Here is a 21,671-nt window from a genome sequence, read left to right on the forward strand (position 1 = left end):
CATCCATCATGACCAAGTAGGCTTCATTCCTGGGATGCAAGGCTGGTTCAACATTCGTAAAACCATAAATGTGATTAAATACATCAACAGATGTCAAAACAAAAACCACATGATTATATCATTAGATGCAGAAAAAACTTTTGATATAATCTAGCACCCCTTCTTGATAAAAACCCTCGAACATCTAGGCATATGGGGAACATACCTAAAAATAGTAAAAGCCATCTATGAGAAACCCACAGCCAGCATACTCCTAAACAGACAAAAATTGGAACCATTTCCCCTGAAAACTGGAACAAGATAAGGATGCCCACTCTCACCCCTCCTGTTCAACATAGTATTGGAAGTCCTGGTTCGAGCAATCAGAAAAGAGAAAGCAAACAGGGATATCCAAATAGGAAAAGAGGAAGTCAAGTTATCTCTCTTTGCAGACGATATGATTGTGTATCTTGAAAACCCAAGAGAATCTGTCAAAAACCCCCTTACACTGATAAAGGCCTTTGGCAAAGTCTCAGGATACAAAATAAATGTGCAAAAGACAATTGCATTTATTTACCCCAATAATAAACAAACAGAAACCCAAATAAAAACCACAATTCCATTCACAATAGCCACAAAAAAAAATAAATGAAATACCTTGGCATCTTCCTAACCAGAGACGTGAAAGACCTTTACAATGAAAACTACAAAACACTGCTCAAAGAAATCAAAGATGACACAAACAAGTGGAAAAATATCCCATGCTCATGGATTGGAAGAATCAACGTTGTGAAGATGTCCATCTTAGCTAAGGCAATCTACAAATTCAATGCAATACCCATCAAATTACCAGCAACATTCTTCTCAGACCTAGAAAAAACAACACAGGAATTCATATGGAAACACAAACGACCAAGAATAGCCAGAACAATCCTCAGCAAAAAAACCCAAAGCAGTTGGTATCACATTACCAGACTTCAAGCTTCACTATAAAGCTACAATCATCAAAACAGCTTGGTATTGGTATAGGAACAGGCATATAGATCAATGGAATAGAATTGAGACTCCAGAAACAAAACCTCAATTTGTCAACCAACTCATCTTCAACAAAGCCTCCACCACCTACCACTGGGGAGAGGAGAACCTATTCAGTTAATAGTGCTGGGAAAACTGCCTAACCACATGCAGAAGATTAAAACAGGACCCCTATCTATCCCCATACACAAAAATTAACTCCAAATGGATCAGAGACCTAAATGTAAAACCTTAAACCATAAGAACTTTAGAAAATGAAGGACATACCCTCATGGAAATCGGAACTGGCATCTAATTTCTGAACAAAACCCGAAACCCACAGGTCATAAGAGAGAAGATAGATAAGTGGGACCTTATTAAAGTGACAAGCTTCTGCAAAGCCAAAGAAACCATCAAGAGAGCAGGGAGACAGCCTACAGACTGGGAAAAAGTATTTGCCAACACCAGGTCTGACAAAGGCTTAACATCTTGGATCTACAAGGAACTCAAATGTGCTGAAAAGAAAAAAAAACAAACAACCCCATTATAAAATGGGCAAAAAATATGAAGAGACACTTCACAAAGGAAGACATCCGAGCAGCCAACAGACACATGAAGAAATGTTCAACCTCACTAATCATCAGGGAGATGCAAATCAAAACCACACTGAGATATCACCTAACTCCAGTCAGAATGGCAATTATCAATAACTCAGAAAATAATAGTTGTTGGAGAGGATGTTGCAAAAAGGGAATACTCCTACACTGTTGGTGGGAGTGTAAACTAGTGAAACCTCTGTGGAAAGCAGTGTGGTGAGTCCTAAAACTCTAAATATCAACCTCCCATATGACCCCGCAATCCTCCTACTGGGAATATATCCTGAAGAACTCAAATCACTCTATAAAAAAGAGACCTGCACACGTATGTTTATCACAGCATTATTCACAATAGCAAGAACCTGTAAGCAGCCATGCTATCCATCAAAAGAGGACTGGATTTAAAAAATGTGGTACAAATCCACGATGGAATACTACACTGCCATAAAAAGGAACAAAATCCTGAATGTTTCAGCAACCTGGATGGAACTAGAGTCTATAATACTGAGTGACCTCTCACAGAAACAAAGATCCGAGTATCACATGTTCTCACTCATATAGTGGACCTTGAACATCCAATGTGATACTATAAGTAAATGACTGACAGTAGTGGGAAACTATGGGGGGGGGGAAGATGGGATTAATGGTAGTAAATATCTCTCTGGAGATGGGGAAACACCTCTTATCAACAAGGGTGCCTGAACGAAACATATTTTTTTACCTAACCCTTAACTGTACCCCACAATACCATAATAAAAATATTGATTATAAAAAAATAAAAAGAAAAAATTCATCCTAAAATATAGAATTCCTTTTATGTTTTTCCTATCATGTATAAACAATCTATTATTTTCTCCATTATTAGAATTACATCTAAAGAGATTGACTTGTTTGGACTACAAGAAAGATGTGCTGGCTTCTTGAGGTCATGAAACTGCACATAGCCTATTTATTGAGGAGTTTCAGTTCACCATGATATATGGATCAATGGTCACTGTTAACTATAAATCCACCACTGAACTGTGCTTTGTTAAGCTCCCCTTTTTTCATAAAAATCCTGAGGGGATGCATTGACTGCCAGCCCTCAATTTTCTCCACACCTGTCCAGCTCCCTGTGAGTGGGCAGATGCATGTAATGATGGGATGTATTGGGCTTAATCATAGGTCACTTATAATGAGAGCTTCAGAGGCTGCTGTTCTGAGTCAACTGTTTGAACAAAATGCCACCCAAACTTAGGATGCATTAATTGTCCCTGGGTCTATACTGATGGCAAAAACCAACATGTAAAGGACTATAGAAAGTTGAAGGCTATGGTCACCAAATGCTGACATGAAAGATAAATGATTGGTTTTAAATAGAGATGTCTTAAGAAGTTCCTAGTAACTTCTTTTAAATGATGAATGCTAAAATGTGAAATTTGTCCAAAGTACAAAACAGATTAAGCTGCACAACTCACACTAAGATGGGTTAAATCTCGAGAAATGGGCTCTTCCCCCAGGAGTGCAAAACAAGAACTTTCTGTCCTGCAGGACACTGTACAATATATCTCTTGGTTTGTTCTTTACTTGGATCCATTACTTGCTTTGTCCCTACTGCCTAGATTTCCATGATCAAAACATGAAAGACAAAAGATTTAAAAAATTCTGCTGACCAGGAGCCCACTGAGATGACAGTTGTGTCCAAATATCCACTTTGCAAGTACATTATCACCAAGCATAAATCCACAATTGCCCTTTGGAAAAAAATAAAGATAAATTTCTAATAATACATTCTGCTTCCAAAGTCCCATCTTCCCTCCTAAAAAATTTATAAATCACCAGTGACTACATCTTCTATTACTTAAAAAGCCAGGGACAAAGTGTACAATCCTTGCTTGACTTTGTTCTTCTTGTTGATTGCTGCAACAAGAACCCTTTTTTTTTTTTTTAATGTACTCGGACTTTAGAAATACATGGTACAGAACACCAAGTCTCACTTTTTGGAATGGTCAGTTATCAGACTTTCCATGTGAATAAAAATTAGTGACACAAATTGAATCATAGCTTTAAAATGCTATTCAAGTAATAAGACAAAGAAAAGACAGTGCTGAGTCATTTGGAACTAGAAATAAATTTCAGGATAACTTTTATAGGCTCAGCGAACTAGCTTCTTTTCCCATCTTCAAGGAAGCTTCAGCTGAACTAAAACTAGCCCTGGCACTGGAGACAAGATGTAAGAAGATATATAAAGAATCTCAAGAGGTTAAAGAGAAAAGCCTTATAACTATAAATTTAATATTTTAGGGCCATTCATCAGCAGGTAGGTGGGTCAGGTTTTGCAAGACTGGATTCAAGTGCACTGCTGAGGACACCTGTCAGTCTGTGATTTTCTTTTCCCACTGTATTTTCTGCTCCTTGTTATATATTTCTTTCAGGTTATGGCCCCAATTTTCAAACAGGTGTCTTTATTACTGAGAAATTAGGCCAAGTAAGTATAAGGATTCTTGAACTATTGTGTCCTTGATAAGACTTCTCAAGCAATAAACTGATATTTCCTTACTTTTGTCTAAATTATACAAACTAAATAAGGTGATACTATACTAATGAGACATTCAAACTTACAATTTAATTTGTTTATTAAAAATACAAAAAAAAAAAAAAAAACCCAGCCAACTGTGGTGTGTCACACCTGTAATCCTAGCACTTTGGGAGGCAGAGGGGAGAAAATTGCCTGAGTCTATGGGTTCAAGACCAGCCCTAGGAAATTGGTGGAACTTCTTCTCTACAGCAAATCAAAAACTGAGCTGGACGTGGGTGGCATATGCCTATGGTTCCAGCTGCTTGGAAGGCTGAGCCGGAAGGATTACCTGAGGGTAGCAGGTTGAGGTTGTGATAGCCATGAGCATGCCACTGCATTTCAACCTGGGTAACAGAGATTCCTACTCAAAAAAAAAAAAAAGGAAATTATTTTAAAAAGAAAAAAAATATATATATATATGTATATATACAAAACAAACAATAATGTGCAAATTCAGTTTGTTAATAAAATCCTTCAAAATACAGGATTTCTCACCCAGTTATCCTTGATGACAAGTAAGTTCAGCTTCAGTAACTGAGGCTGGTAAGAAGGACTAAATCATATTAGTTCCAAAACAGCTTTATTTTGTCACAAATAAATATATTTTTACTAATTCTACGGAGAATACATTTTTTTAAGGGTAAAAGACCACTCATTGTTTGTAAACTATTTGGATGCTTTTCTAAAATTTTATAAAGAGTTAAAAAAAATCTAAGTAACATGTAATAAGAAAAAGAGTTCCAATTTGAGCAGATATTTTTGGGCTAAAATCTCAGCTATGATCTATCCTAGCTTTTGGGACCTCATTTAGATTCTATTTTTTTCTCAACTTGCTTAAACATAAACCAATGATTTCAGCTATCTACTTTCATGACCCCAATCTTTTTTCCTCTCTCTCTCTCTGATCATCTAGACTGATTTCTTTTGTGAAATAATATATTTAGAACTCCTTTTTTTGGTCAAAACCACTTATTTTGTCTTCTTTGTGACTCAAAGTCTATATCAATTCTTTTTAAAGTTTTTTTTGTACTTTTAGCCCATAGATGCCATCCTATATTCATATCTATTAGCAGTCTCCTGTCTTCAGGCTCTCAGATGCTTTTCTTGACATACTCTCTAGCAAGTATTGCCAACTTTCTTTTTCATTGTTCTCTGACATAGAGACATAGCAGAGAAATTTCTCTCTCAGTTGAATCCAACTTCCCACCTTTTCCTCTCCTATACTAGAGATTTTCAAGAGCTATCTTTTTTGCTTACCATACCACCCGAACCTTAAAGTATTCAGCCTTCACAGAGCACTGAAAGATTCCCAGGTAATCCTGTTATTCCTCCTTAGTCAACTTTTGTAAGTCTCCACAGTGGCAAAATAAAACACACGTCTCTCCTGAAAACTTTGACCTCCATAGCTTTCCATCAATCACTAGAGATGTAAACAATTTTTTAAAATAGCATTTTAAAGCCATCCAACTGCCTGCCAAATCTAAAAATGTTCATTGCAATGGTTACTTTTCCCTTTTGCATCCTGGGAGTTCCACTTCCTGTGTTTTGAAACCATGGTCCAGTTGAGAGCATGAACCATTAATTCTGTGTTAAATTATTCATGTATACATGGTGTTTTCTGATGAGTCAAGAGTTTGAAGCAGATTCCAGAGCACGATACATCATTGAGAAATAATGCTATACCATCAGGGAGGTTCACTGAGGTCTCCAAGGAGATCTCTGAAGGAACGTTAGAGGTGGAACATAAATTAAGCTGACTGGCTTTCACAAAATGATTGACATTTTCATTGGGTCAAGTGACCTCACAAGACTCCAACGCCTCTGCACAGAAAAAATGTATATATCCTTAATGAGAAATGTTTTAGGCTCAGTAGAAGTCGATGGGTAAGATGTTGGGTTACTAAAGAAAGAGGAAGAATTCCAGTTTTATTCAAAGCATGTCGTGTTGCTAATATTGGATAATGAATTTCATGAAAACAGGAATATGATCATAACTATCATTGATAAAGAAATAGCCAAAGGGAGACCCAAACTTTTTCTATACGATGTCCACTTTTATACCTAATCTTGAATTATACCCAACATCTTTCAAATAAAATATTTTTCGAAAGTGATGATAGTCAAATCCATGCCCAGAAATCATAGCCAGGCTACCAGCAACATTCTTCTTTTCTCTTTCCTATTCATCTTTATCAGTCTCTCTTCTCAAACCTTGAAATTAGAGCTATATGTCGGGAATTAACTTTAACTATCTTGCCAAATGATTATGCCTGGGCAAGTTAGGAAAATACAAAGAGCTTGATTGGGTCTCTAGACTTTCACATACGGGCTTTATAAAAGATTTTATTTCCTTTATATATTGGATTTCTATCTATGGACTATCTGACTATTGTCTAAGTATTTTATCTAAACGCTAATTTTGTGGGCCATGGAATTGATGTGTTAAAAGTCAAATAAACTGAAGCTGTGCAGTTGGTTTGTTATATCTCTGTTTATTCACAAAGGAAGAGAGATGATTGATCACAGAAATACCTATCAGTACAATGAAAAGTAAAATACACAAGTTGATTAAGGATATCCAAAAGTAGTCGTAGGAAAGCCAAAAGTGTATGTAACAGATATTTTAGAAACTGAGATTCTCCTGCCTACCTCCTAGTGTCTCCTGTGCCATGCTGCCTCTACAGCCTTCACTAAGTGTGTGGTAATATGGGACCTCTGGAAACTCGACCAGAGGCAGCTCAGATATCCCTCACTGGTTGTGGAAACTCATATCCCACTTAGTTTCAGGAATAGCATTGTTAAGATTATGTTTACTATGGATTATGTTTACTGTGGATGTAATTTGGGTGGTCTCTTTTGCATTACCTTTTATTTCTTTAAAACATTGGACTTTTAAGTAAGAATTCTTTTTAAAAAAATCTAGATGACTTTTTAAAAACTACTTTAAAAAACACTATTATTTAGTGCACTATGAAACTGGGGTTAGGTATTTGACCTAACCTAAGTCATGCATGTTGTTTATTAAGTCCCATCTTGCTTAAAAATGGAGACAAACAAGCAAAAGTCAAGAATATATGCTCAGAGAGCATCAGAAGTGACAGACTTTGGGGTTCTAGGAACAGATGAATTGGATGACTTAGTTCCTGATGGCTTCTAATGACAAATTTCAACCAAACATTTCTGCCTTTAGCTTGTTTAAGGTAAGTCATCTCCCTGTAATACATTCTTCTTTACTTAAGCTGAATTCAAGAATCTAATTAGTTTTCTCTTGAAGCCATTACTAACCAAAGCTATATACAATCTTTATCTTGTGAAGCCTACATTTCCTGTTAGATTTGGACACAAAGAAACCTTGTGGAGCCAAAGAGAAAGAGGAAAGTGAATCAATTGCATTGTCCATATTTTAAAAATTTTAAATAAACACAACTCTTATTTAATACTTGTAAGAGAGAAATACATCCCCTGGGTCTTCATAGAATCAGCTTTGTGTGATACAGTGAATGTTATCCTCAGGAGCATCCTTATAAGAAACACAACAGTGAGTTTCAAAGCATTATATTTATTTCTTAATATAAACCAATCACATAATACCAAAAAGGAAGATAATAAAGGCAATTCAGTGTGGGTGGCCAAGGCATAGAGCCTTGATCTAGCTAATAATGATGGTACAAGAAACCAGGTCACCCAATTCTTAGTTTAGCGCTCTTTATACCTCTCTATGTACTATATGAAAAGAAACCCTTAATATATGTGCATGTGTATGAGAGAGAAAGAGAGAGGGAGAGACAGAGAGATAGAGATTATTATTCACATGATGTTTACTTGCCAGTAATACTTTGGGAACCGATGAAGGAAATCACACACACACACACACACACACACACACACTCACACACACTTACACACACACACTGCTGCCAGAATCTGATACAGAGAAAAAAATAAGTCATTCTCTGTGATCTAAATGCATTGAATAATGGAGGCGAGCTATTATTTAGAAACAAGGAACTTTTCAGAAGAACTCTGAGAATCAAGATGATATATTTTCCTCTGTGTCCTCCATTACTTACTATTTCTTTACATTCATTGAACAATCTAAGCTACGGGTTCCAACCCGAGGAAGGACCTATTTAGAAAAATCTTACTTTAATTTAAATGAGTTCAATAATACATCTTATTAAACTTTGAGAAAATGATTTCTCAAACTGAGGTTTAAAGTTACCCAATTTACTTTAACTTAAATAATTTCAATAATAAATCTCAATAAACTTTGGGAAAGTGGTTTCATAATCTTCACTTCCTACATTAAAGTGGCGAATAAAGTTAACCACTTTTATATATTCACTGTGATGTCTGGAAATAGAGAAAGCATGTTTCCTTCTTCACCAGCTTTTTTTTCCCATCAACTTTTTCTCCTGTAATTCCACCTGTAACTTATACAGCTCTGATTGTGAAGGGAAAAATAATATCTGTTGTGTCGAATCCACTATTTGTTGTAAGAGGTTAAATCCCAAAGAGAAAAATCATCTAGATTTAATCTTTCATTTTCTTGGAAAACAAATATGAACCCAGAAAGGTAAAACCACTTACCTACAAGTGTATAGCTAATAAGTGACGACAAAAAGAATAGAGCTCATACTCTCCGCTTTTAGACTAGTGTTGTCCCAAGAACAGGTGTCCTCACTGGTAGGTCCTGGTGCTCTAACAATTGTAAGAAGGATAAGAAGAATATTGATTTTCTGGGGGGAGGAGATAGAGTTTTATAAAACTACTTCAATCTTTTCTATAGTAACATTTCTTTACAGTTTAATAATTTCTCAGGAACATGAAATATTAATTTAAGTGCCTTGAAAAATCATTTTTATCCTCATTATCAAATTCATAAACATACAATTGAAAAAAGGCATATGTCTTTATTTTTCTATGCTGGTGATTATTAATTAACCCATTATTACCCTCAATTTTATGCATATATATAATTCATCCAGCCTCCATCTTTTTGACTAGGTAAATTAATATTTATAGCTCATATTTATTAGATTTTTGAGTTTTTGTATGACTTGTCTAATGTTTTTGTTTGTAAACTGATGTGTGTGCTAATCTAATCTAACTGGAGATAAATAACAGTTCACTGAGATGAACATCTTCAGAAGACTGGTGATCAATTCATATTTGGTCTATGAAACATTATATATTTATTGCCTTATTTTAAAAAAGAAAAGAAAAACACATGCCATATTGAGCTTCGACTCCACCCCTTAATTGTCCTGGTAAACTGTTGTGAAATCTATTGGAATATGTCTTCCAAGCTACATGTGCCTCTGTTATATCATTTGTAAATTACCTAATAAACTTTTTTTGACAGATATGTATAACCTTAGTTATGACGTTTGGAAGTGGGGACATTATTTCAAAGGGATCCTTAGGTCATGTTTGGAGACTGTTGCAGCAATGTCAATACAAAACAGTCAGCAACAAATAAATAAACTCACTGAAACAGATTTGTTTTCAGGGTCTGTTCTGGAAATGAAAATGCATCGGTAATAAGGACAGGTCAGAAGAAGAGAAGTGACAAAAACCAAGTAAAAGGAATTGCTGAAGGGAGTGGGGATGTACTATGCAGGGAATGAAGTCATTCAATTTAGTGAGATGAAAAAATTGAATGAGAAACAAGGGCTGGAGGATTTATAAATGATTAGATGTGTGCACTTGCCAGAGTCTGATCTCAACTAACAAAGCATACTTCTCTCAACAATCAAGTGACTTCTACTCAGTGTAATGAGCATAGCACTGTAGCTGACACCACAGTTGGTTACCAAAATGACTGAAACCATGTTTACTAAAAATATCAGGAAGTTATACCCAAAAATAGAACCAGGAGAACCTTAATCTAATCTAAACGTTATTATTCAGAAGCAAATACTTCTAGAACAGATATTTGCAGCAGGTGATTCAGTGATTACTTGTAGTTCACTACCTGTTAGTATTTAGGTACCATTAGCTAGGAGAACCCAGAATACCGCACCCCTAATATTCTTCATGCCCAATGAGGGAAAGACAGAGCACTTGATCATTGTTGGTTGTCATAGATTTCAACCTGAATCATCCAAGTTGCATTGTGTGTGCTTTAGTATAATGTACAATCGATTGTAACAGAGAGAGCTTTAAGTTTATTCTTCAGAACGTTTTGAGCTGGATGTAGGATGCACCATACAGAACATAGAAGTTGCAAAGCATGCTTTTCAAAAGTATTTATGACAATGAAAATAATGTATCAATGAATAGATGCAACAATCACCCTGTTGGCAAATTCAGCCCATCACAATAAGCAGCATGTCACACAGTGGTTAGACTTAAAAACCAAATTAAGAAAAAAATGATAATAGAAAAAAGAGCAGAGTGTGATTTATAAAGTAATACATCCATTTAAAGATAGTTCTTTTTGGTGGCTAATAAATTGTCATATTCTTCCAAAAAAAATTCACTAGCCATAGAAAATGCTGTAGAGACAAGACTTTTGAATAAGTGAATATAGCAAAGAAAAACAAACACATTTGGAAGAACTTGGCCTGCCACAAATGTGACTTCTGTCTAGGGTTCTTTCAGAAGAAGCCTTGACATAGTGTGCATGGTTATTGCCAAAGTCTTAAAATTCATAGAAGAGACTTCTGAGTTTTCTAACCAGCATGTAATGAGCTTGGAAGTCATTATTCTTATCCACACAATGAGAAGAAAACTGTGCAAACCGAAAATTATCAGCTCTTCCTATATGAGTAAGAGAAGTGAGGTCACAGAGCCAACTACTGCTCCCCAAGTAAAGAGAGACTCAGTGGAAGCAGAGAATCACAGTTTACTGGAACAGGAGTCCAGGAAAAGAACTCTCTGCGGGAGCCAGTACCAGGTACGAAAACCTGAACCATAGTTCACAAGTTGCTTGAGGTTTATACAAAACTCCAGGGACATCCAGTCATGGGGACCCCCACACTTGTATGAGTTTCACTTCCAGGAGCTAGACAAAGTCCTTGCAGTAAAAATCAGAGACAAATCTCCTGATGCTTCTTGCAGAGGGAGAGAAAAAGTAACTTTGAAATGTGCCAGAACAGTCTGCTTTTCTTAATAAGGCCTGCCATCAAAAGAAATGCTTTCACCACAGTCTAGTGCACTGGGGTTTTATCAGAAAGTAACTGACCTGGGAGAAGAAATATACCTATATCCAGCCTCCTGTCGCCTTCTTATTTTACCTAGGGACTTAAATAACACTATAGACCAATTGAACCTAGCTGGCATATAAGAGCACTCCAGCCAACAACAGCAGAATACACATTTTTTTCAAGTGCATGTGGAACATTTTCAGGACAGACCGTATCTTAAGTCACAAAACAAATCTTGATATATTTAAAATGATTGAAACCCTACTATGCATTTTCTGATCACAATGGAAGGGGAATGAAGCTATACAACTATAAGAGAAGAAAAACTGAAGAATCCACACATATGTGGATATTGAACAACGCATTCAAGTTAACAAAGAGCCCAGAACATTACCCATTAAATATTTCCATTCTTAACTGAGGAAGTATAGGATACTTTATCTTTATAGCTTGTCATGTTTTAACCCGAATCATCCAAGCTACGTTGTGTGTCTTTTAAAATATAATGTACACGTATGGATTAAATTCTAGCAAAAGAAAGGAAATAATAAAGATTAGAATGAAAATTTTTGAAAATCATGATAGAAAACATGATAGAAAAAAATCAACAAAACCAAAAGTTAGTTCTGTGAAACGATCAACACACTTGCCAAATCAATGGATACATTTGACTAAGTGAGAAAGAGGGAAGGTGAAAATCACAACATGATGAAAGTGAGGTGAGAACTACTGATTTTACAGAAATAATTGGGATTCTGAAAAAATATGCTAAACATTTGTACATCACCAAATGGGTTCACATAGACAAAACAGACTAATTTCAAAAAACACATAATATACCAAACTTGAATCATGAAGAAATAGAAAATCTAAATGGACTTATAACTAGTAAAAAAATGAACTCAGTAATCAAACACCTGCCAATGAAACCCACGGTCAGAAATCTGCACTGGTGAATTCTACCAAATGTTTAAAAATAATTAACACCTATCCTTTTTAACTCTTCCAAAACATTGAACATGAGAGAAGACTTGTTTTTCATTAGTTTTAGGAGGCCAGCATTACCCTGAAAATAAAACCAGAGAAAAATACTACAAGAAAACTACAAAACAATATGTCTTATAAATACTGATGCAAAAACTCTTTAAAAATAGCAACATTTTTAGATTATGCATCATGACAATGTGAGATTTCTGTGCAGATTGCAAGAATGATTCAACAAACAAAATCAAACAGTATTATACTGTTTGATTAATAGAATGTAAGGGAAAATGACATTATCACCTTAATTGAAATAAAGTACTTGTCAGAATTCAGTACTTTTTCTTAATACACTTAATAAATAATAAACAGAAGATAACTTTCTCATGTGACAAAGGCCATATATGAAAATCTGTAGCTAACGTTATACTCTATGGTAAAAGACTGAAAGTTTTTTCTATTAAATTAGGAACAACACAAGTATTCTCACTGTCACCGCCCTTATTCAGTATTACATTGATTATTCAAGTCTGAGGAATTAGGCAAGAAAAAGACATGAAAGACATCCAAATCTAAAAGGAAGATGTAAAGTTATTTTAGTTCATCAATGACATAATATAAGTAGGAAACTGTAAAAGCTCAACTAAAAAAAGTTAAACCTAATAAACAAATTTGGCAAAGCTGTAAGATACGAAACAAGCAGGGGAGGGTGGAGGAAGATGATGGCAGAGCCAGTCAGACTATGCAAGTCCCAAGGTGAATGAGTGAATGTATGGACAATTTTGCATACATGTCTGTGAGTAAATAGACCTGTGAGTGACTGACTGAAAGAGGACTCAGGAGCAAGTGGCCAGGGCTCTCCTGGTGAAGTGACTGGTGCCACAGCTCCTCTGCTTGGACTCTAGTGTTTCCTATGGCGCAGAAGCTGAGTGCCTAATCAGCAAAGCCCTTCCTGGGAAGAAACTGCCGAGAGTGACTATCAGCTCCAGATTTTGCCTCACCACCGCAGCACCTGACTGGAAACTGGCAGCAAGGGTTATGAAGGGAGCACGGTAAGGGAGTCAGAGGCAGATCTCCACTGGAGAAGACAAAACAGACACCCCTGACACCATCTTGAAAACTGGGCTGGAAAGTGCCTGGGCTTGGTCACCAGAGAAACAGACTCCATCTCTGTGACCAGTGGGTTAACTACTCAGGGGCTGATCATGGCCCAGAGGGAATATCCCGAAAGCATAAACTTTGGAGGGACAGGACAAGTGCTGAGTTTCAGGTGCCTCACCCTCTACCCTGATCTAGCTGTGGGACAAAGGTTGTAACCAGAAAAAGATGAGGGAGACCCCTGATGAGATCAGCAGTGAGTCTGGAGCTGATCCAGCCTCCTCCTCTCCAGCAATCCTTAGAATGTCAGACTCACATGGCTGGGGCACAAACAAGAAGTACGAACCTGAGCAGAGACTGGTCATCAGTCAGGATAGGAGGATTATACTCCAGGATAAGCCTGGCTGGGCGACCCCTGCCAGTAGCTGGGGAGATCGCCCCACACCTCCCCACTGGAGGGGATCCCCCTGACCATATGAGGGTGGGAGAGGAGAACTGAAGTCCCGCCCACCTCTACCACCAGCCTCCTCCATCCCTAAGACTCTCAAACTGGAAAGACTGTGAATGTGACTGCAGTTCACCAGAAGACAGCTGAGGGCCTTACCTGTGAACAGCTGAGAGGAACAATTACAGAATCTGCCTCAAGAAGGCCGGGTATATTTTTCTTTGTATGCGAATGTGTATTTGAGGGTTCCATTTGCATTCCCCCACATTTTTTCTTTTATCTTTCTTCTTTTTAATTTCTTCTCTTTTTTTCCTTTCTTCTTTCCTTGTTTTGTGTTCTGTTTATATGTATATGTAAATGATTGTGTGTTCATCTTTCAGTTTCTTTTGTTTGTTTTCTTGTTCTTCTCTTTTTTAGTTTAATGTATATGTGAATAAATGTATAAAGGTGTGATTTACATTACTACCTTTCTTTTCCCTCTTTTCTTTTTTACTTCTCCTTTCTTTTGTGTTGGACATATGTGTGTGTGTGTGTGTGTGTTTTGTTTTCCTGGGGTTTTTTTTTTTTTTGTGTGTGTGTGTGTGTGTGTGTGTGTGTGTGTGTGTTTTGTTTGGTTTTCCAGTTTGTTTTGATTTTTGTTTGTGTGTGTCTGTGTCTATGGGTGTGTGTGTGTGTGTGTGTGTTTGTGTGTGTGTGTGTGTGTGTGTGTGTGTGATTAACTGTTTTTTGCTTTGATTTCTGTTTTTCTGTATTTTTTTATTTTTTATCTTTTTTATTTTTGTCTATTTTATTTCATTCTACTTTTTTTTCTGTTCTCCTCATTGCTCTTACTGTACCTTGGATTCAGGTGGTACACACATGTACCCATTGTATTATCACATAGAGTGATCATGGGAAATGGGTCTCAGGGAATCCATACCCCAGTCAATGGACATTTGATTTGCAAGTAGCTTCTGATTCCTAGCTCCCCATCCTTCACCTTATTTGACTTTAAAAACTACAAGAAACAACAAAGCTTCCCACCCCCAGCCATGTTTCCAAATAGAACAAATTCAGAGCCCTGATCAGAAAAGAATAGAGGACTGAGCAAACATCAGAAGTGAAATCCCCTCCCAATGACACTGAATAATGAAACTAAAGAGATCTGTCACAAATGAGGAAAAATCATCAGAAGAACACAGTAAGTTCCTCGTATATGAAAGAGAAAACTCCTGAAAAATTAGACATCAGAACTCAAACAATAGAAGTCACCAATAACCAACCCCAGATACAACAGGGACTAGGAAATGGATGGAAAGAGTGAATAAGACTCAATAAAAAAGAGATGCTACACTAAAAGAACTTGTAACAGATTTTGGCCATAAACAATATCATCCAGGAAATAAATAACAAGAAGATAATCATGGAAAGTAGAATTAACCAAGCAGAAGAAAGAATCTCAGAATTTGAAGAACAAAACATAGAATCAACATGATCTGTAAAAAACATAAAAAGAAAACTCAGAAACAAAGCCTCAAAGAGATGTCCAATTATATCAAGAGACTGAACCTATGCCTGATTGGTATTCCAGAAGAATAAAGGGAAACAGAAAACACCTTGGAGCAAATATTCCAGGAGGTTATCCAAGAAAACTTGCCCCATCTCACCAGAAATATGACCATCCAAACATTAGAGATATAGAGGATTCCTGTAAAACATCAAATGAGAAGACCAATCCCTAGACACATAGTAATTCACCTACACAAAATAGATACAAAATAAAAAATCCTAAAGTCAGTAAGAGAGAAACTTCTCTTGTCAATAGATGTAAAAATATGAACCACATGATTATATCATTAAATACAGAAAAAGTTTTTGATAAAATCCAGCATCCCATCTTGCTAAAAACCCTTGAACATGTAGGAATAGAAGGAGCATACCACAAAACAGTAAGAGACATCTATAATAAAGCCACAGCCAGCATATTGCACAATGGACAGAAATTGAAAGCATCTCCCCTAAAAACCAGAACAAAACAAGGTTACCCACACTCAATCCTTCTGTTCAACATTGTGTTGGAAGTCTAAGGTAGAATAGTTAAACAAGAGAAGGAAATCAGGGGGGTATCCACATAGGAAAAAAAGAAGTCAAGTTGTCATCCCTCTTTGCTGACAATACAATCCTATACTTCAAATATTCAAGGGAATCTGTGAAAAAACTCCTTGCACTGATAAAGAACCTTGGCAAAGTCTTGGGGTACAAAATAAATGGGCAAGAGACAGTTGTTTTCTTATATACCTACAACAAACAGGCAGAGAACCAAATAAAAAGCCCAATTCCATTCACAATAGCCATAAAAAAATGAAATACTTTGGCATCTGCCTTACTAGAGAAGTGAAAGACTTTTACAATGAAATCTACAAAACACTGCTCAAAGAAGACACAATCAAGTGGAAAAATATCCCATGCTCATAGATAGGAAGAGTCAACTTTGTTAAGATGTCTATCCTACCAAGGACAATCTACAGATTCAAAGCAATCCCCATTAAATTACAAACATCACTCTTCTCAGACCTGGGAATGAGTTTGTATGGGAAGAAAAATGACCACTATTAGCCAAAACAATCCTCAGAAAAGAAATAAAGCAGGAGGTATCACAATTATAGACTTTAAACTTTACTAGAAGGCTACAATAATCAAAACAATCTGATATTGACACAAGAACTGTCATACAGACCAAAGGAATAGGATAGAGATTCCAGAAGCAAATCCTCAATCTCTCAACCAAATCATCTTCAACAAAGCCTCCCACAACAACCATTGGGGAGAGGAAAACCTATTCAGTAAATGATGCCGGGGAAACTGGCAGACCACATATAGAAGACTGAAACAGAATCCCTATGTATCAGCATACACAAAAATCAACTCCAAACAGAACAAATACCTAAATGTACAACCTCAAATTATAAGAATGTTAGAAAACACAGGTGACACCCTTATGGAAATCGGAGTAGGCAAACAATTCCTGATCAAAACCCCAGATATCCATGCCATAATAGGTAAGATAGACTACCTCATTAAACTGAAAAGTTTCTGCAAAGCAAAAGAAACCATCAAGAGAGCAGGAAGACAACCTGCAGAGAGGGAAAAAATATTTGCCATCTATATATCTGACAAAGGCCTAACATCCAGGATCTACAAGGAACTCAAATGTACTGAAAGGAAAAAAAACCAAACAGCCCCATTAAAAAGTGGGCAAAAGACATGAACAGACACTTCTCAAAAGAAGATATATGAGCAGCCAAGAGACACGTGAAAAAAATGCTCAGCCTCACTAATCATCAGAAAAATGCAAATCAAAACCACATTGAGATACCAACTAACTCCAATAAGAATGGTCATCATTAATAAAACAAACAACAACAGATGCTGACAAGAGTGTGGGAAAAAGGGAACACTTCTACACTGCTGTTGGGAATGTAAACTAGTTCAACATCTATGTAAACTAGTTCAACATCAGTGTGGCGATTTGTGAAAGAACTGGAAACTGACCTTTTATATGACCCAGCAATCTCCCTATTGAGAATATACCAGGAGGAACTAAAATCATTCTACAAAAAAGATACCTACACACGCATGTTTATTGCAGCACTATTCACAATAGCAAAAACATTGAATCAACCATGCTGCCCATTGAAACTGAATTGGTTTTTTTAAAAATGTGGTACATATACACGATGGAATATTATGTAACCATAAAGAAGGGTGACATTATGGACATTGCAGCTATTTGGATGGATTTAGAGTCCATAATATCCAGTGATTTATCACAGAAGCAAAGAACTGAGTACCACATAATCTCATTCATAAGCGGACCCTAAAAGAAAGGGATTGGCAGTAGCAGGACACTGCTGGGGGTGGGGGGAAACACACAACATCAATAAGAGTACCTGATCTCAAACCAGACAAAGTAGAGACCAAACAGAGGATGAAATTTGACCTGTACGTTGATCACTTGTATACCTAATCCTGAATTATAGCCTACATCTTTAATATAAAAAAATAAATAAAATAAACCAAAATAAACATGCAGACCAAGCATGATGGTTCATGCCTGTAATCCCAGCACTTTGGGAGACTGAGGCAAGAGGACTGCTTGAGACCAGACACTTGACACCAGCCTAGGCAACATAGTGTTAAAAAATAAACATGTAAAATCCAGTTACCTTCCTATACACTAGCAATAAGCAATCTAAAAAGGGAATTTCCAAAATAATTCTACTGACAATAGTATCAAAAATGATGAAATATATAGAAATACATTTTATCAAGGAAGCAAAAGCTTTTTGCAGTGAAAGCTACAAAATTATTACTGAAAGAAATTAAATAAAATCAAGGACATTTCTAGTTCATCGAATAAAATGAATTACTGTTAAAATGTCAATACTACCCAAAGCAACCTCTGTATTTAATGCAATTCCTATCAAAATTCTATAACATTTTTTGCAGAAATAGGACAAAACTTTTAAAATGTATATGGAATTCCAAAAGACTTCAAAAAAGCAAAACAAATCTTGAAAAAGAGCAAAGTTTCAGGCGACTCATACCTGATTTTCAAACCTACTGCAGAGCTACAGCTATCCAAATAGTGTGGTCCTGGGATAAGAAGAGACTTATAGACTAATGGAATAGAGGTTCAAGAAGTAAACCCTCATATTCGTGGTCAAATGATTTGCCACAAAGGTTCCAAAACAGTCAATGGGTAAAGGATGTTGGGATGAATGAATGTATTTTGTATGAAAGAATTACAAGAAACTGGGTCAGGAGAAGGCAGGGACAGAGTGCTATGGACTGAACTGTGTTCTCCTAAAATTCATATGTTGAAACCTTAATCCCCAATGTGATGGTATTTGGAGGCAGGGTTGCAATTTAAAAAAAGTGCTTCTTGCTTACAAAGCATTCTTTCTAACATCTGAGACAGGTCAAGAGCTCTCCTCTAAGCCATGTTCAGGGCTCTGTGTGGCTTTCATCTTGTTGCTTTAACATCTCAAGGGAATAGAAAGAGCCTGATATCAAGTTTCAGTCATTAATAGTACTGCAGGTGCAATCCATCACTTCTGCTCACAATCCGTTGGCCCTTACCAGCATTTGGTTCCTACTGAACTACCAGAAGGCTGAGAAATATGTACTCTTTCCAGACCACGAGGAGATGAGAGGACTGATGGCCATCAATTCAACCTCTACCACTTGATGAATTGTCTGCAGCTTAACATTTTTATGAATTGATGGAAATTGGTTACAGAATTAGCATCAAAATTACCTTGAATATTTGAAGATGTGAATGAACAAAATCCAATATTTTTAGCTATCTTGTTTATGCTTGAAAGTGTGTAAGTTGCATTGAGTTCAGAACACAACTTTCCAACTTAAACATTTAGCAGAATCAGAAATTAGCTGTGTAGAAATCTGTGAAGCAGTGTTTTGTTGTAACTGTTGTATTCCGACTCTGTGACATAGTGTGAAAGTATTATAAAATGAGGTTGCAGCAACTCTTAGGATTCTAAATATACTAGCTGCTGCTAACATGTAGTGAGTGATCAAAGATTGGACTATCGATTAACCCAATGTATCAGCTGAACCACATTATTTGTGTAGAATGAGGCAACAGCTACTTAAAAGTAAACACCCTTCCCCCAAAATATAACTTGTTATAGCTAATCAAGTAACTTTCACTTAAGAACCAGATTAGAAGTGACAGTCTTTTAGACTATAAATAAATACGAGTTTTTCTCTAATTAACACCATGTATTATGTATGTACTATGCCTGTAGCTATGCAGTACTTCAGAGTTTCTTCCTAAGATTTGTAAAAGTTTAAATTAAAAAAAATTTATCATATATATATATATATATATATATATATATATATAAGCATTATTTAGAGGTGAGTAAATAACACAAAGATGACAATGAATCTCATCAAATCCAAAGTATTTGTTAACATTTTTTAAATTTGCCATAAGTCATGGTTTAAATCTCAGCCTACAGGCTCAGGGAAGAAAAATAAAAAAAATATATTTTTATTTAAATGCATAATAGTAAGTTTGTTTTGTTAGTAAACAAATTATTTTTAAAACTTTATTCAGGTGTGATTGACGTACAATAAACTGCATATTTAACATGTCTAGTTTCATAATTTTGAGACATATATATATACACTCACACTATCACACCATTACCACAATCATGGCAACACATATTTATCATCCAAAAGTTTTCTTGAGCCCCTCTGTAACCTCTCCCTCCAAATCCTTTCCACTTCATGCCCAATCATTGATCTATTTTCTGTCATGTTAATTTAGTTTGCATCTTCTAGAATCTTTATAAATGACAACACTTAATATCAGTGATTCTCCTATCATGACACATCTTTTTAAAGATTTATTCATGTTGCATGTATTAATTTTTTCTTCTTTTTATTTCTGAGTTTTATTCCAATCCACAGGTGTATTGTAGTCTGTGTATCACCTGTGGAGGAAGATATTGGATTCTTTCTAGGTTTTGACTACTACAAGTAAAACTGCTATGAATATTAATGTGTCATTCTTTGTATGGACATGTGATTTCATTTACCTTGTGTAATTACCTAGAAGGGAATGTCCATATGATATAATATGTATTTTTTTGACATTTTAAGGGATGACAAAACTGGTTTTCAATGTAATTATAACATTTTATATTTTCACAAGTATTGTATTAGAGTTCCACCAGTCCCTTCACAATTTTCTGAATATTTGTTGTGGTCAGTTTTTTTTTTTTTTTTAATTTTATCCATTATAATTGTTAGGTAGTGATGTTTCACTGTGATTTTAATTTCAATTCTAATATTCAATGATGCTAAGAATGACATGTGATTATCTGTCATTGTATATCTTTGATAAGGTGTCTGTTAATATTGTTTGACCATTTTATTGGGTCATTTGCTTTGTTAGCAATTTATGAGAGTGATTTATTTACTTTGAATACAGGTCCCTTATCAAATATATCATTTTCAAATATATTCCCCAGCCTCTAATTTTCCACTTTTACCATGTCTTTTGGAAAGTAAAAGTATGTATTTTTGATAAAGTTCCTTTTACCAATGTGTTCTTATTTGGATAGTGCTTTTTGGGTATTGTTTCTACAACATCTTTTTTTTTTTTTAACTCTAGGTAATGAAATTTTCTCCCATTTTTTTCAAAGGTTTTACACTTTTAAAATTTATATTTAGGTGTGTCATTCATTTTGAGTTAGTTTTTAAAATAGTATATGGGCAGTGTCACAGATCTCCCAGGCAACAAGCTAACTGCCTACCTGCCTGCAAAAAAAAAAAACAGAGGGGAGAGGCTAGAGATTAGAACCCAAGGGATTTTATCCACTAAGGGACGAGAGAGTAAAATCTACACAAATGAAGAAAAACTAAAAGAAGAATATGGGTCTCTCTCAGACTCCTGGGAGGGCAGACACTGAGAAAACTGACTTCGGAATGCAAACAATGAAGAGCCCCAGAATGACTGGTCTCAAAATACAAACCTAGACATCAAGACATTAAGGGAGAGATTAAAAAGAATTGAGGAGACTCAAGAAGAAACTAGAAAGGAGCTGATATCTGAGATAACAGTAATAAAGAATACTGTGAATGAAATAAACAATAAACTGATAAGCATGGAAAGCAGAATTACCCAAGCAGAAGAAAGAATCTCAGAGCTTGAGGGCCAAAATATAGAGCTAACCCAAACTCTCAAAAACACAGAAAACAAGCTCAAAAAGACAGAAAAAACCTTCAAGAGATGATAAATTACCTTAAGAGGTCTAACCTAAGAGTAATTGGCA

Source organism: Carlito syrichta, unplaced genomic scaffold (assembly GCF_000164805.1).
Source record: "Carlito syrichta isolate Samal-C Ts95f unplaced genomic scaffold, Tarsius_syrichta-2.0.1 Scaffold50759, whole genome shotgun sequence".
Lineage (NCBI taxonomy): Eukaryota > Metazoa > Chordata > Mammalia > Primates > Tarsiidae > Carlito > Carlito syrichta.